Source organism: Cynocephalus volans, chromosome 11, assembly GCF_027409185.1.
Source record: "Cynocephalus volans isolate mCynVol1 chromosome 11, mCynVol1.pri, whole genome shotgun sequence".
NCBI classification, from domain to species: domain Eukaryota; kingdom Metazoa; phylum Chordata; class Mammalia; order Dermoptera; family Cynocephalidae; genus Cynocephalus; species Cynocephalus volans.
This window is the reverse complement of record NC_084470.1, coordinates 80,389,321-80,404,995: the sequence shown is the minus strand read 5'-3', so window position 1 is coordinate 80,404,995 and position 15,675 is coordinate 80,389,321.

The following is a 15,675-nucleotide window of genomic DNA, read 5'->3' as shown; positions in this document are numbered from 1 at the left end:
GAACTCTTATAACTCAATAATAAAAAGACAACCCAATTAAAAATTGGGCAAAGGATCTGAATAGGCAATTCTCCAAAAAATATATATAAATAGTCAATAAGCACATAAAAGCTCCACATCGTTAGCTGTCAGCGAAATATGCAAATCAAAACCACAATGAGATACACTTCACGCCCATTAGAATGGCTGTAATAAAAAAGATAATACAAGTATTAGTGAGAATGTGGAGAAATAGGAACCCTTATACATTGCTAGTGGGAATGTGAAAACAGTCTGGAAGTTCCTCAGAAGTTTAAACTTAGAGAATTACTGTACAACCCAGCTATTCCTGGGTGTATAACCAAGAAAGGAAAATATGAAAACTTATACACAAATATCAGTAGCAGTGCTATTGGTAATAGCCCCAAAGTAAAAACAAACCAAATATCCTTCAACTGATGAATGGATAAGTAAAACGGAAGGTATCCTACAACTTTCAATGTTGACAATAAAAAGAAACAAAGTACTGACACATGGTACAACACAGATGAACCTTGAAAACATTCTATATGAAAGAATCCAGACACACAGCTCATATATTGTATAATTCTATTGATACAAAATGTCCAGAATAGGCAAATCTATGGAGACAGGAAGTAGATTAGTGGTGGCTTAGGGCTGGGGAAGGGGTTGGAGAGATGGGAGGAGTGGCTACTAATGGGCACAGAGTTTCTTTGGGGGGTGATGAAAATGTTCTGAAATTGGTTTTGGTGAGGGTTGCACAACTCTGTGAATATACTAAAACCATTGATTTGTTTACTTTAGATGGCTGAATTGCATGGTACGTGAGTTATATGTAAATAAATCTGTTATTAAAAAAAAAAAAGCTTAATTTTAACTGTCCTCGTCTCTGCGTTTCTACTATCACCCTTTATGTTAATTTTTATGCATTACAACTCAGCATAATGACACTACGGATCCAGATGGAGGTAGTTGGGGTCATGGGCATTGGGTAAGGAAGACCTGAGTGGATTCTGGCACACCTGCCCCTTATTAGCCACATTCGTATAGTCTTGGACGAGTGGCTTAACCTCTTTGGGCCTCAGTTTCACAGTCTGTAGAATAAGATTAATATTAGAACCATAGGAAGGGATTTTATATTTATAGGCAGAGCCTTGTTAAATGGACTACAGGAAATACTAAGATGCTTTTTGCCTGTCTTCCACCCCAGAAGAATGTGTTGGAGGGATGTATTAAGCAGGACTCCTTTGGTTGCCACAGACAGACAGCAAAAAAAGCAGCTGAAGCAAACAAAGAGAAGGAATTGGCTTGTGTTACTGGGAAATCCAGGGGTATCTTCAGGCATGGCTGGATCCAGGAGCTTAATTGACGTCATCCCTTCCTCTTTCCTTTGCTTACTCGATGGTAGAGGTTAAGAGTGAAGACTCTGGAGTCAGACTGCCTGGGCTTGAACATTACTTGTTATGTGACCTTAGGCAAATTACTTTTCTGTGCCTCAGTTTTTTCATCTGTATAAAATGGGGATTGTGATGACTGCTGATATCGGAGGACTATGGGGATTCAATGAGGTGAAATGTGTAATGTACTTAGAATAGTGCTTGGAACAGTGAATGCTACATAAGTCTTTGCTGTTATTGTTATTATTTATGTTGTGATTCAGCTACAGCCAGAAACACTCCTTCAGGCAAGAAAGTAGGTTCTTAGAAGCTTGGGTCTATATCCCTAAAGCACAGAAATAAAATAAATAAATAAATAAATAAGGAGGACTATCTACACACTAGCTATCCGAGGAACTTGGGTGATGTGCTCTTCCCTGAACCAAACAGAGGGACACAGTTCTATGAATGGCACAGCCTGGGTCATGGACTCATGATGCCAGGGGCTGGGTATAATGATGATAGCCTGGTGAGACCACATGGAGACATGTGGAGTTTAAGAGGCCAGAGGAAGCAGAAAGTGGGTAGGTAGATAATAATCAGTACTATCTCCACCTCCTAGAGGAAAGTTTCCAAGCATCACTGGAGAGGACTGGATTCTGGGCAGGCTGTGATGGGGCCACAGCAAAAGGAAAGCTCTTGGTACAGCCAGTGGTGGGGAGGGGGCGAGCCTTGGTGCTGGTGGCCTGCTTTGTACCATGCCATTCCAGTCCTCACTAGAAACACCAGGCCTCTCAGGCTTCCTCGAGGTTGGGGAATGCCATGTGGTATGCATTACCCACGAGTAATAGACCATTTACCTTCCCCAAAGCCGGGAGCAAACAGACCTAATTGGTGTAGCCACTGGAATATTTTATGTCTCTCATTGTGGTCCCAGAACTTAAGAACCTCTTACTTTTGCAACCAGGACAACATGTTGAAAAGATGGTGGTCTTCAGTCTAAATGGAAAAAGCAACAAAACCACATTTTAGACGGTTTTGGATGGTTTGAAGTGGTTTCTGGTTAATCCCAGTTCCACCAGGCCCTCTGAGAGGTTGGCTACATCTGGGGTCTGCGAGAATGGGGGAAACTATTTTGCTAAGCCAGCCTTGTGTCTGCATTCCCAAACATGGAGTTCAAGGGATCATCTTGGAGAAAATGAAACAGAAGCTTCCAACAAAGGGTTCTTGAAAGTCAGTTTGTAATTAACCTTTCTGTGTAACCTGAGATTTCTCAAGTAAATGGAGGGGAAAAACATAGATTCCATTTTAATAATGAACAGATACTTGTATACAGCAGTTCCAACATGCTTTACAGAATACTGATTACCATATGCTGGGGGTATTAGTCGACAGCCATGTAAAAACTGAACCGACCTATCTATTTTTTAGATTCCGGGTTTCTCCCCTAGTGACAAGCAGGCTGTGTGCAAAGGTGGCCCTACAGCTTCTCGAGCCTGGGGCACAAGTGCTACAGCAAGGCCAGGCTCCAGTCCCTTCCCTCATAAAATCTGTGACCTCACAGACTCATCTCCAAACCATAATTGAATTCCCATTTGATCTGTTTGACCTTGGCTTCCCACAGTGCCGATTCCCTGGTGGACACAGTGTGCTCTGGGAACGCACAAGGCCACAGGGGTTGCCACCTGTACCCTCTCGGGCAGAACACAGGCTCCAGACAAGTCTTATTTGGCACGTCCAGGATTGAAAAATATTTTTGAATGTGAATGCCTTTGGTTGCTGTGTTTGTTCCCTAGGGCTGCTGGAACAAAGCGCCACAGACTGAGTGGCTTAAACAACAGACATTTACCGTCCCACAGTTCTGGAGCTGGAAGGATCAGATCAAGCAGGGCTGTGGGGGAGGGATCTGTTCCAGCTTCTCTCTTTGGCTTGTGGATGGCCATCTTCTCCCTGCATCTTCCCATTGTCTTCCCTTTGTACATGTCTGTGTCTGAATTTCCTCTTTTTATAGGACGCCAGTCATAGTGGATTAGGGCCCACCCTAGTGACCTCATGTTGTCTTGGTTACCTTTGTAAAGTAAGTCTCTATTTCCAAATAAGGTCACATCTTGAAGTACTGGGGGTCAGGACTTCAACATGTGAATTTGGGGGACACAATTTAGCTCATAACAGATGCCATGGCCCTTCATTGTGCCTCGGTCCCTTCCATTCTCTAGTGACTTACACTAGGTGCCTCTCACTCACATTCTTTCCCGGCCTCTGTGTGCTTTTGGATTGTGACTCCTCCCTTGTTTATAAGTTCACTCATGCATTCATTTCTTCATCCATTTGTTTAATCAATCATTCATCATAGTACTTACTCCACAAGATTGTTGAGTAAATGAAATAAGATCATGTATTTGCAATTTAATCTTAATGGCTGGCATATATAGTAGTAGGTATTCGACAACATTCATCCATTCATTCACTTGCCAATATTTCTAAAGCACCCACTAAAAGCACCCAGTAAATGCCTTTCTGTGTAACATGAGCAGGAGCAGGGCTAGGCTGAGAGGTAATGGTGCACAGAGCCAGTCGAGGTCTCTGCACTGGTGAAGTGTAGAGTGAGGTTGGGGAGACAGACCTTACGCAGTATCCACAGCATGAGTGTGTAAGGTCACACCGATAAGTGCTCTGTTAAACTCTGGGCAGAAGCCCAGGGAACACGGATCTGGAGCAGAAAGATAGAGGCAACAAGCCCCAAATTGGGCTCTCAGAGGAAGGAGGAGGCCATGCAGATCCTGTGGCCCACGGGAAGGCATCTGAGCTTTCTTAAAATGTACTGATGGTGCTATCGACAAGTGTTTAGCAGAGGGTGATACTATCAGAGTTGCACTGAGGGGATCAGTTGGAGGGGGACAAGAAGGGATTCCAGGAGACCCTCTGCCCCTGGGAAGCTGCTGCAGGTGCCTCAAAGAAAGAGATGAGAGCTTGGCCTGGAGGGGAGTGGAAGAGATGGAGGGGTGGGGTGGCTTTGAGAGATTAGGGGTAGAATTGGCAGGGCATGGGGATGGGTTGGTGGGGTGTGAGAGGGAGATGCCAGGGATGGATGGGCTTACAGATGTGGCTGGGTGGTATAGCTTCCCACTGAGAGAAGCAAGAGGGTCTGGATTGTAGGAACACATTGAGTTTGAGGCATTGAGTTTGACTTGATAAAGCATGAGGCGTTACTGTCAATCATCTATTCATTCATTTGACAATGATTTATGGGGCACTTGTACATGGAAAACAGGGTGTTCGGTATCAGGGATATTGCAGTAGACCATTCAAAGTGCCTTATGCAGTGACCCTTCTGATGAGATAGACGATAAATAAGTGAGCACATAGATAAGATCATTACAGACTATGATAAGGAAATAAGGCCAGGTGAGTGATGGGGAGTGACTGGGGCTGGGAAAGGTGGGCTACTTAAGTTGGAGTGGACAGGAAAGGCCTTTCTGAAGACTGAAGCCCGAATGGTGAGAATGAGCTGGATATGGAAGAGCTTGGGGAAGAGCATCCCAGGCAGAGAACACACCATGTGCAAAGGCCCCGGGACAGGAGAGAAAGGCTCTCAATGAGGTCGGAGTGATAATCAGGGGCCAGGTCATGCAGGATGCAGGGACTTACAGGCTGAAGTAAGTATTCACATTTACCCCAGGGTTATGGAAAACCCCTCAAGAAGGCTTTAAGCAGGGGATGATAGGATCTGCTTCCCATATTACAAAGATCAGCCTAATTTTGAGAAACACCAAAGTGAAATTCTAGGGGCCTTGCCCACGCCTTTCTCTTTTTGCATAACTTGGTTTGAGTTGAGTTTTTGCACCCCAAAAGTCTTGATTAGCACACCTGGGAAGAAAAACTTTTCTGGGGGCACGTGTGAAGATACAAGAATCACAGGCCATCGGAGCTGGATGGAGCTCAGGGATGAGCGAGGCGGGCAGTGTTGTAACTGCCCCTGAAGAGACTGAGGGCCATCAAGACCCAGGCCTCTTTTATCTGAAACAGCTACTCTTTCATCGGTTTTACTCACGGAGGACCATGTGCACTTTCTCTAGTGGTCTCCTTGCCTAAAAATGCTTGGAAACCACAGAGCCAAGTTTGTGCCACTCTTTTATAGGTGGGGAAACTGGGCCCCGGAGAGATTAGGCCACACAGCTGGGAAGAGGCCAGTCGTGGGTCTGCAGCTGCTTTCTTGGTGCTCTCTGCGGTGAAGGCTGCCTACCACTGTGGCCAGCACTGGGGAGCTTGCCATAAGGGCAGAAGTTGTGCCCTTCTTAGACGAGCAATTGAGGGGCCCAAAGGAGATGCAGCTTTGTGGTCAGCCCTCACAGGAGATGGGTGGAGCCATGGGGACCTATTCACAGGCTGGGACAGTAAGTGCAAAAGAGGAAGCTAGGCCCTGGAGCTGAGCTTCCACACAAGGTGGAGGTGGCTCTTGCTGATCCAGCATCCCCTGGGGCTGACAGGACCCAGGATGATGTGCTGTGGCCTAAAAAAGGGACATGGGGCAGAAGCTTTGGGAATCACAGCTGAGTTCAAGCCCCAGATCTCTGGATCTGCCCCCGACTAGCTGTGGGATATGGGCGCATCACTTAAAGTCTCTGCATCTCTGTTTCATCAGCTGGGATAAAACGTAGAGCAGCCTCACAGGAGTGTGATGCGAACTCAGTGAGATACCACACCTCAGGATCTCAACACAGCGCCTGGCACCTGGCAAGCGCCCAGTAAGCTGTTGCCCTGCTGTTGTAATTTAGCGGTGATGGTTATTTTTATTACAAGTTCCACGCTGCACAGCTGGGGACAGGAGGCTGAGAAAGGCAGAGGCTGACGACGCCTGGACCAGAGGCTGGTTTGTCAATTGGCATTAAAATCCCACCTCCCAGTAAATTTCCAATGGAAATGAAGCATGAGAGTTCAATGTTTTCCCACTTAATGGAATTGAGATTTTTCTTCCAGCCGTGGTTCCTGCTCATGAGTTAAAGTTGTAGCAAATGCTGTCACTGTTTGCACATCTTTGTTTTATTTTTACTTGTGTGATGAACAATCAAAATAAATAAATCGGCTGTGAGATTTCAAGTAACTAAAACAAAAACCGAAAACCAAGAAAAAACAAAACAGAACAAATCAAAACTTGTCTCTCCAATGAACCAGATTCCTTTTCTCCCAGGTTTAGGCACCTGGGGGCTTTGTTCTGGTGTATAGAAGTGCTAATTGCATGATGTTCCTAAGGCTCAGAAGAACAGGCTAGAGATTCAAATGCATCTTCACTCCTCCAGTAATTTAAAAAATAAATAAATATAAAACTTAACATTTATTATTCTAGTTACTGAGCACCAGGCACTACAACTGTGTGTTTCACATGCATTCTCTTGATTTTTTCCCCCAAAGAGCTGAGAATTAGTGTCATTCCCTTTTGCAGATGAAGAAACTAAGCTGAAAGAGAGCAAATGACTTGCCTAAGGTGAGATCCTGAGAGACTCCAGATGGAGGGTGGGACAAATTGAAGGGCTTCAGAAAAGATGCTGAAATCCTTCTGGAGAGTTCCTTTGGTGGGAGTTGAAATACAGCTGCTTTGTTAAATTATGTCTTTCTGGCTTCCCAGGGCACGTAGGGAATAACTCTGAGTTTGCTCAGAGTTCTAACTCCCTGACAGACTGTTTACTTCAAAGGGTAGTGGTTTCCCTCAACTTAAGAACTCCCAAGCTTTCAAAGTGTTAGTCAGATTTTGCACTGTGATATTGCTGCATGACAAACGATCCCCACAAAATCTTGGGAGCTTACAGCAAACACCGTCTGTCTCGCTCTTGGGTCTGGGGGTCATGTGGGTAGCTCTGCTGTAGGCTTTGGGTTATGACCAGGTGTGGTGCATGTGCTGCTTTATTCTGGAATCAGAGATGATGCAGTGGGATGTCTTATGGTGAATGGCAGAAGCATGTTAAGCACAGAAGACCAAGCCGAACCAAGCAAGCACATTTAAAACCTCTGCTCGCCTCTCATCCACTTACATTCTGTTGCCAAGGACACCATCACTGTACAGAGATGTATAACCCACTTCCTGGACAATCCAGTCTGCCAGACAAAGGCAGCTCACCCCAAGGCCACTTTGCCTTACCCCAGCAGGGAAAGGCTTTGCCTCTTCTTTCCATGAGCATGAGGTTAGAATTTTCCAAAGGAACTTTACCAAAGACTAAAGGAGAACGAGATAGGCTGGAGTGAATGTCCATTGGTTCTGTTTGCCGAGCATCCACTTTGCTGGTAAGTGATCCCCAATTTCCCCTGTCCTCATTCTCAGTCCCTGCGATTTGGGGGTGGGAGGTTGCTGTCCTCACCTGCCAACTTCGGGGGTGAACACCTGGTCGATTCCTGGCCAATGGAAATACTGCATGTCCTTGTCCAAATTGTTGTCTCTGGGCTGGTCATGTGACCCAAGCTGGGTCAATGGAAATGACATGCAGGAGTTGTACTAGAACTATTAGAATAGGGGTTCACATTTCCAGTAAGTTTGTACTTCTGGCATCACACAGTGAAGCTGACACAGAGGCAAACAGGGTCAAAGGACGAGGCAGAATTTTGAGAACATTGTTTGGGCATCTGGATCCAGCTGAGCCTGGAAGCCCTAACCCACAATAAATTCCTTTTTGGGGTGGGGGTGGGCTTAAGCCAGTTTGAATTGGATATTTGTCCCTTGCAACCAAAAAACACCTTCCTAATTCAGAAATAGAGCCAAAGGCAGTAGAATAAGATGGCTGAGATCAGACCTGGGTTCAAACCCGGGCCCTGCCACATAGAGCTGTGTGACCTTGTTGAGCCTCAGTCTTCTCACTTGTCAAATGGGAAAGAAATGCTTACCTCGAGGGTTGCTGTGAGGGTAAACCAAACCTGTTTTAACAGGTCATCTGGGTCTGGCAGATTGTAGATGCTCAGTGAACGGTTGATGCTTACTATAACCCATGGACTCAGAAGCAGACTTCCTGTCCTCCCTGGGTGCGGGTCCAGCCTGGCAGTTTGTTTGCCCACAGATCCCACAAGTCACATGATCCCCCTTCCTGTCACCCATGGGAGGCTGGGGTTAGCAGGGGCTCTGAGATCTGGCAGGCTGCGCCTTCTCTCCCAGAACGACCCCCCGCCCACCTGCTCTCCAGGCCGCCTCTGGGCCCAGAGGGCTCATCACCTTGGAACTGCCACCACCGTGTCCTGGTCCCACAGACCAGCCCACACTGCTCCTGGGAGAAGAGCCCCTCCCTCCAGAAAGCCATAGGCTCTTAGGGGCAGGAGACTGGGAAGCCCCAGAGATTCCTACAGGTTTAGTGGAGGGAAGACTCGGGCTCCCAGGGCCCAGAATAAGTGGCACACCCAGAATGCAAGCCCTGGTCTCTGCCTCCATGCAGCCTGTCCCCTTGGCTCATTCCCTGGAAGCACTGCCACACGTGGTGGCCACAGACAATGTAGGGGACATGCCAAGGAACGTTTTAAATTTAACAGCTATGTATTTATGTCAGTAGTTATCCCCAGTTCCTTCTGCAGGGGAATGCCAGCTCCCTGGGGACAGGGACTTTTGTGTGCTCCATCCCTAGCATTTCCAGAGCTTGAACAGTGCCCAGCAATCAGCACATAAAGGGGTGTAGTGAGCAAGCAGCAGGCAGTGGTGTTGCTTCTCCTGCTGTCAGTGACAAGTTTGGTCATTCGAAGGCAGATGCACAGGGAAGAACGGTGGGGTGGGGTGTGGAAGGGAAAACAGCGCTCAGGTGGAGCTGGCACCTGGATTTAGGCAGTGTCAGGTGACTCGGCTCTGCCGTCCCTTCCAGCAGAACATCCTCTGATTCTCAGAAGCACGTTGGGCTGAAGCAAGAGGTGAGTTTGCTTTTCCCTGGTGTATTCATTTCCTGTGGCTGTCATAACAAATGAACTACAAGCTGCATGTCCTGCAACAACAGGAACGCATTCTCTCACAGTTCTGGAGGCCGGAAGTCTGAGAGGGAGGGGTCTCTCCTTGCCTCTTCCAGCTTCTGGTGGCACCAGACTTCCCATGGCTTGTGGCCACATCACTCAAATACCTTCACGTGGCCATCTTTTCCGTGTCTGTGTCTTCTCTTCTGTCTCTTAAAAGGACACTTGCCATTGGATTTAAGATCTACACAGACAATCCAAGATGATCTCATCTTGAGATCCTTAATCTAATTATATCTGCAAAGGTCCTTTTCCAAATAAGGTCACATTCACAGGTTCTGGGGATTAGGACTTGGACATATCTTTTTGAGGGCCACCATTCAACCTACTACACCTAGGATCTGGTCCCTGTTCAGCACCAACCCCAGCCCTGCAGAGCTACCCTCTCCAGGGAAGCCCAATTTCTTAAAGGATGGAGATTTTGGGGGACATTTGATGGGGCCCGGGTGAGGAGCAGTAGGATCCTTCCTGGGGAGGGGCTTGCTCCCAGCAGTCATTGTGGGGGCCTCTTTTCTCTCGCCAGCCATTTCTGAAGAAGAAGGAAAGGGGTTGAGCTGGGAGAATTTGATCCTTGGGGAATTTGTTGAGGGCAGGGGCCTGGTTGTCCACCTCTCTGGAGTTGTCTAGTTGCTCTGCAGGCTTTGATGAATATTGCATTCTGAATGCTTGTGGGAAGGAAGAGGGGAGAGGAGGGTCTGCATGACAAATGCGACCTGGGAGTCTCGTAGGCCTGGATGCCAACATGCCTGTGCAGCAGTTACTCAATGAATATTCATAGATCACCTACTGTGTGCCAGGCAATGGATATAGCACCAAGAAACACAGCACCAATCCTTGTCCTCATGGAGCTTGTAGCTTAGGGCTGAAGAAAGATTAGAAGTGAAACTGCAGATAAAACTATTACAAATTGTGATCAGTTCTAGAAAGGAAATAGACTGGGTGCAGGGATGAAGAATGACAGGGAAGACTTCTTGGAAGAAGTGGTATTTGTGCTAAGTCCTAAAGCTGGATAAAACACATTTCAGACAGAGGTAACAGCATGTGCAAAGGCCCTGAGGTTAGAAAGGGCCCAGCATGTTAGATAAATGGAAAAACGTTTAGTTCTGGAATGTACTTAATAGGGGTGAGAGGGGAGGGGTCAGCTGGTATCAAATCCTGCTGGTCCTATGGACTGTGAGAAGGAATTTGGAATTTATTCAAAAGGTTTTAATCAGGTTGTGCCATAACTTGAGTTAAATTTTTAAATGATCCCTTTGGGGGCCAGGCAGAGAACAGATTATAGGGCAGTTGTTGACAATCTTTCTCTGTAAAGACTTAGATGGTAAATATTTTTGGCTGTGGTAGCCATACAGTCTCTGTTGTGACTATGCAACTCTGCTGTTGTAGCACAAAGGCAGCCAGACGCAACGTGTGAGCAACCAGGCATGGCTGTGTGCCAATAAAACTTTATAAAACAGCCAGTGGGTGGAGTGGCCCACGGGCCATGGTGTGCTGACCCCTGTTGTAGGAGAACAAAAGTGGAAATGAGAAGAGTGCTATGACCCTGAGCAAGTAACCGAGCCTGTCTGTGCCTCAGTTTTCTCATCTGTATAATGGGCAAACCTTATCTCCCAGCCCAATAAGTGGGATGTTAATGGAGATAAAGAGCTGAGCGCAGAGCCCTGGCCTGTGGTAGTTACTTGACACTCAGTGGCCATCACAACATTAGCAGCTGCTTTGTTATTATATCCAGCCAGGATGATCACATCTGTAAAGCAAAGGCTTTAAAACATGGAGTCAGTATTGTCAGCCAACTGCTGGTCTTCGTAGTTCTTTAGTGGCTGATTGGAATGTTTGTGCGTGCAACTGAATGAATGCGACAATGATGTGAATGAGAGCTTTCTCCTCCTCAGTGGGCCAACATTCCTTCCCCAAATCTTGCTCACAGCCTCTATTTCTTCAAAATCTTTAATGAGGCACTTGTTACCTTCTGCTGTGGCCAGCCTAAGTGACGCTCCTGTCATCCTTTCCCTCCTTTAGAGGAATGTCTTTGCCCCTACTCTGCCCTTCTGGGCTGCATATGGGATTTAATTAATCCTTGTTTACACCTTCCTGTTGTTTTATTCCTCTCTTAACGTGGGAGGTTTCAAGACTTCTCTTTCTGGTAGCTTGGTAGGAAGGAAATTATAGAGAAGGGTAAAGGGTCTGTTTTTCTTGAAAATCCTGGCTGGGAAAGAAAGGGTAGGCGCCAAAAAACAAGTTTTGGGGAGAGTCTGACAGACCACATCTGTCTTCACCTTCTGGTCAACCCTGAGGGCACAGTTCAGGCTGAGAGGCAGGGAGGCTAACATGGGGCCTTTTCCATCATGTTGTCAGGGTCACTGTCATGGGCCCTGACCTTTAAGAGCAGGTGCTTCAGGGTTGGGGGAGATGATTCCTCCTAAGGCATTGCTGGGTGGGACCCTGTCATGAAGCCCAGATGGACAAGGGCAGGAGGGATGGGTGGAGGAGCAGAGACTATGGCCAGGCCCTCCCCAAAGCCCACTTGCTCCTAAGCCTGTTTTCCCAGAGCAGTGGCCTCTATGGTACAGTTTGAGAAGAGGGGGAGCCCCAACTAGAATTCTCTCTTCCTCCAGCTGAATGTCCCCAAACTGGATAAACATTGTGAGATGAGGAGCTGCTATAAATTAGAAATAGATAGATAAGTGGTGTGTGAATGGATGGATAGAGGGCAAGACAGATAAATATTGAGCAGGTCTTCTTATGCAATCAAGTGAGAGTCATTCATTCATTCAACAAAGATTTCCATGAGCACCAACTATGTGCCAGGCATTTGTCTGGCTCTGATTATACAGTGCCAAGTGAAACAGACACACTCCCTGCTCTCACAGTGCCCACAGACAGTTATAAATCTAATGCCCTGGACCAACAGAAACTATTTTTATTGCTCTGGTTATTTCTTAGGATGAGTTACTCGGCAGCCCACAACTACCACATCATCAACCAGGAGAAGGCAGAGATCAGGGCCTGAAAGCTTGGTACTCACCACTGAGCCAAACCATTAAGGTTTGGGAGTCAGACCCACCTGGGTTAAATCCCTAGTTTTGCCACTTATTAGTGACCTTGAGCAAGTCACTTCACCTTACTGAGCTCCAGTTGTCCCATTTGTTTATTCATTATTTATTTTAAGTTTTTGCTAAGTGCTGTTTGCTACATACTGTTCTATGTGCTGAGGATACAGCAGTGAACAAGACAGACAAAGTCCCAGTCTTTGTGTAGTTTACTATCTAGCTGGAGAGAGACAGACAATAAACAAATACATCAATCTCTAATATACCAATTGGTGATGAGTAGAACGGAGAAAAATACAGCAGGATCAGAAGAATGAGGAGCACAAAGGTGGGGTGAGGGTTTATTTGAGTAGCCCCTGAAGGAGGTAGAGAAATGAGCCATGTGGGTATCTGGGTGAAGAGCATTCCAGGCAGAGTGAATGGCATGTGTGAAGGTCCCGAGGCAGGAAGGACTTGACAGATGTGATTAAGGATTTTCAGGTAAGAAGCTTATCTGGGGGGACCAATGTAATCATAAGGGTCCTTAAAGACAGAAGCAGATTAAAGGGACAGAAGGCAATGTGACCGTGGAAGCAAGAGGCTGGAGGAAGGGACCAGGAGCCTAGGAGCACTGGTGGCCTCTAGAAGTTGGGAAAGACAAGGAAACAGTTTATCCTCTGAAGCCGAGGCAGAGAGCTGGCTTAGAGACTGCCCGAGAACTTTGCCAGGGCTGCCTCTGGGACTCGCTCCTGCCCCTCTAGCGGGGCTGAGATGCCCCGAGATGCTCGTCTCTCTCTTGCCTCTGGGCGTCTGCACAGGCTCTCCCCTCTACCAGGAGCTCCATGTCCAGCTCAGTCCCTCCCTTGGCTAAGCTACAGATGTCTCTGACCCCTTCTTTCCCCTCTTCATTACCCCTCTAACTGGAGGTGCCTCTTCTGGATTCACGCCATGCCCTCACTTAGCCCTGGCACACCCTTCGCATGTGAATGCTCTTTCCTTCTTTGCTTTCCGCTGTAAGAGGAAGACAAGTAGCTCCTATTTACTGAGCCCTTACTGTGTGCCAGACAGGGTGACTACGGAGAGCTGCACAGGCCAGCACTGATCAAGTGCGACATGAGTGGCACCTGCTGGCACTGTGTAAGGTGGTAGCAACTATGCTAGTGCTTGTAGCTCCTCACACTGACCCTGTGGGCTAGGTCTTATGCCCATTTTACAGATGAGGAAGGAGAGTGGGGCAGAAGGGACACACTCACAGCTCCCTGAGACTTATATTTTCTAAGCATTTATTGAGTGTTTGTAAAATCTTTACCATGACCTGTGAGATTGGTGCTACAACTATCCTCATTTTACACATGGGAAAATTGAGATTCAGAGGGCAAAGTCACCGGCCCAAGGTCACAGGTCTAGTAAATATCTAGCTGTGATTCAAACACAGGTCTGCCCAGGTCCTGAGCCTGAGGCCTCTGCTGTGCTGTGCTCCAGGCTACACACCCTTCGGGATGGAGACTTTGCTGTTGCATCTGCCTACTACAGCACAATAAGTGCTCCATCAAACCTGCTGAAGGAACGAAGGAGGAAGGAATGAATTGGGGGTGACTTCCCTGTTCCTTGGCTGTGACCTTGAGGATGCTTCATTACCAGGTTTTTTGTAATTTGCAGTTATAAGTGGCTGTGAAGGTCAGATGAGCTCACCTCCCAGCAGCCCTTTGAGAACAGGACAGCAGGGTTAGCGTGGGAGGGATTTTTCTGGGCCCACACCAGGATTCTCAGCCTCCTGGGGAAATTCTGCCTTTGGGGCTGCCCTGGCTCCCTTCAGCTCCAGAGGAGACCATAGCCTTTTCTCCTGCCCATGGAGGGCCTGAGACCCTGGAGCTTCCTGGGAGAAGCTCCTGCCCCCCCAAGGTCTACTCATGACAACTGGGCCCTTGACTCTTCCTAGGGGTACCCTAGAGAATTTCCTCCTGTTGTCACCTCCCTGTCCCAGGCGACCAGATCCCAGTGGCTGTGGCGTCAGGAGCACCTGGTGCCCCCAAGGAGTCTGTAGAATCCTTTGGGAGAGGAGATGGCATTTCAGGGTGTCTGGGGAGGGCCCAGCTGGACTCATCGATGGAGCTGTCACCAGGCTGTGCAGCTGTCTGTTATCACTTGGGGGCTGAGCATCACAGCTTCCCAAGTACATTTGCGTGGAAGAGCTTGATTGATCCTCATACATTCCCTGAGAGTTGAGCATAAATAATCATGAAAGTTCACATTTTGTAGTTGTTTACTAGTGTAGGCACTGAGCTGAAGTCTTTATCTAGGTTATGGTTTTTCTCCTCATGACAGACTATGGGGTAAGTGCCATTATTGATTTCGTTCCCATGTGTGGGTGAGGACACTGAGGCACAGAAGGCAAAGCTCCCTGCCCGAGACCACACATTCTTTGGGAGTGTCAGAGAAGGCTGGAGCTCACCATTTGCCTGGGCTCTGGTGGAGCAGCCCCAGGAGAACTGGGTTGCAGGAAATGCCCTGGGCCCTTGGGGGCCATGGCCTCTGTTTCCTCAGCTGTAAAATGGCACAGGCAACAGAGATGAGACTGACAGATACATTGCTCCTTCCCAAGGCTTCCCCAGCCCTGTGTTACAAGGCCTGGATTCTGTAGTACAGCATTTGGCCCCAATCCAAGCCCCATAGACGGCAATCAGTGGGCCCGTCCCTCCCCCATCAGCTTTCCTCCCTCCCCTCCCCCACCCAAGTCCCTATAATTGGAGTCCTGTGGTTGAGTTATTGGCTCAACATTTTTATAGGTTCCCCCAGCCCCCCTCCCTCCTTTGCCCCCAAACAAAGGAGCTATAAGACTCGAGCCAAAAACACAGCTCATAGAATGTGTGCCAGTGACCCAGCCCCTGTGAGGGTGAGGTGGCGAACTTTCCATCTGGCTCCAGCCCTGGGCAGGGCCTATTCCTAGTCTCTCTCTAGCACTCCTGCCCCCCTGCTGCTCTACAGAAGCTGTTCTGTCCCCTCAGGCTGGGCCAGCTCCTGCTAAGGCACTCTAATGGCCTGGGAAGGGTAGGGACTGTGTTTACAGGCTGACCTGAAGGCAGTCAGCCAGGAAAGGCAGTCAGTCTGCCGCTGTCTCACAGTCAGACTCTGAGGCACAGCCAGGGCCACACAGTGAGGCTCGGCCACTCACATTGTGAGTCACAGTCAGTCAGTTGCTTGGCCAACCTAAAATGAGTCAGCTGGTCAGTATACCCAGCCAGTCAGATGGTTAGTTGTTGTCTCACAGCCAGACTTGGCTACATGAGTCAGGGCCACCTAGT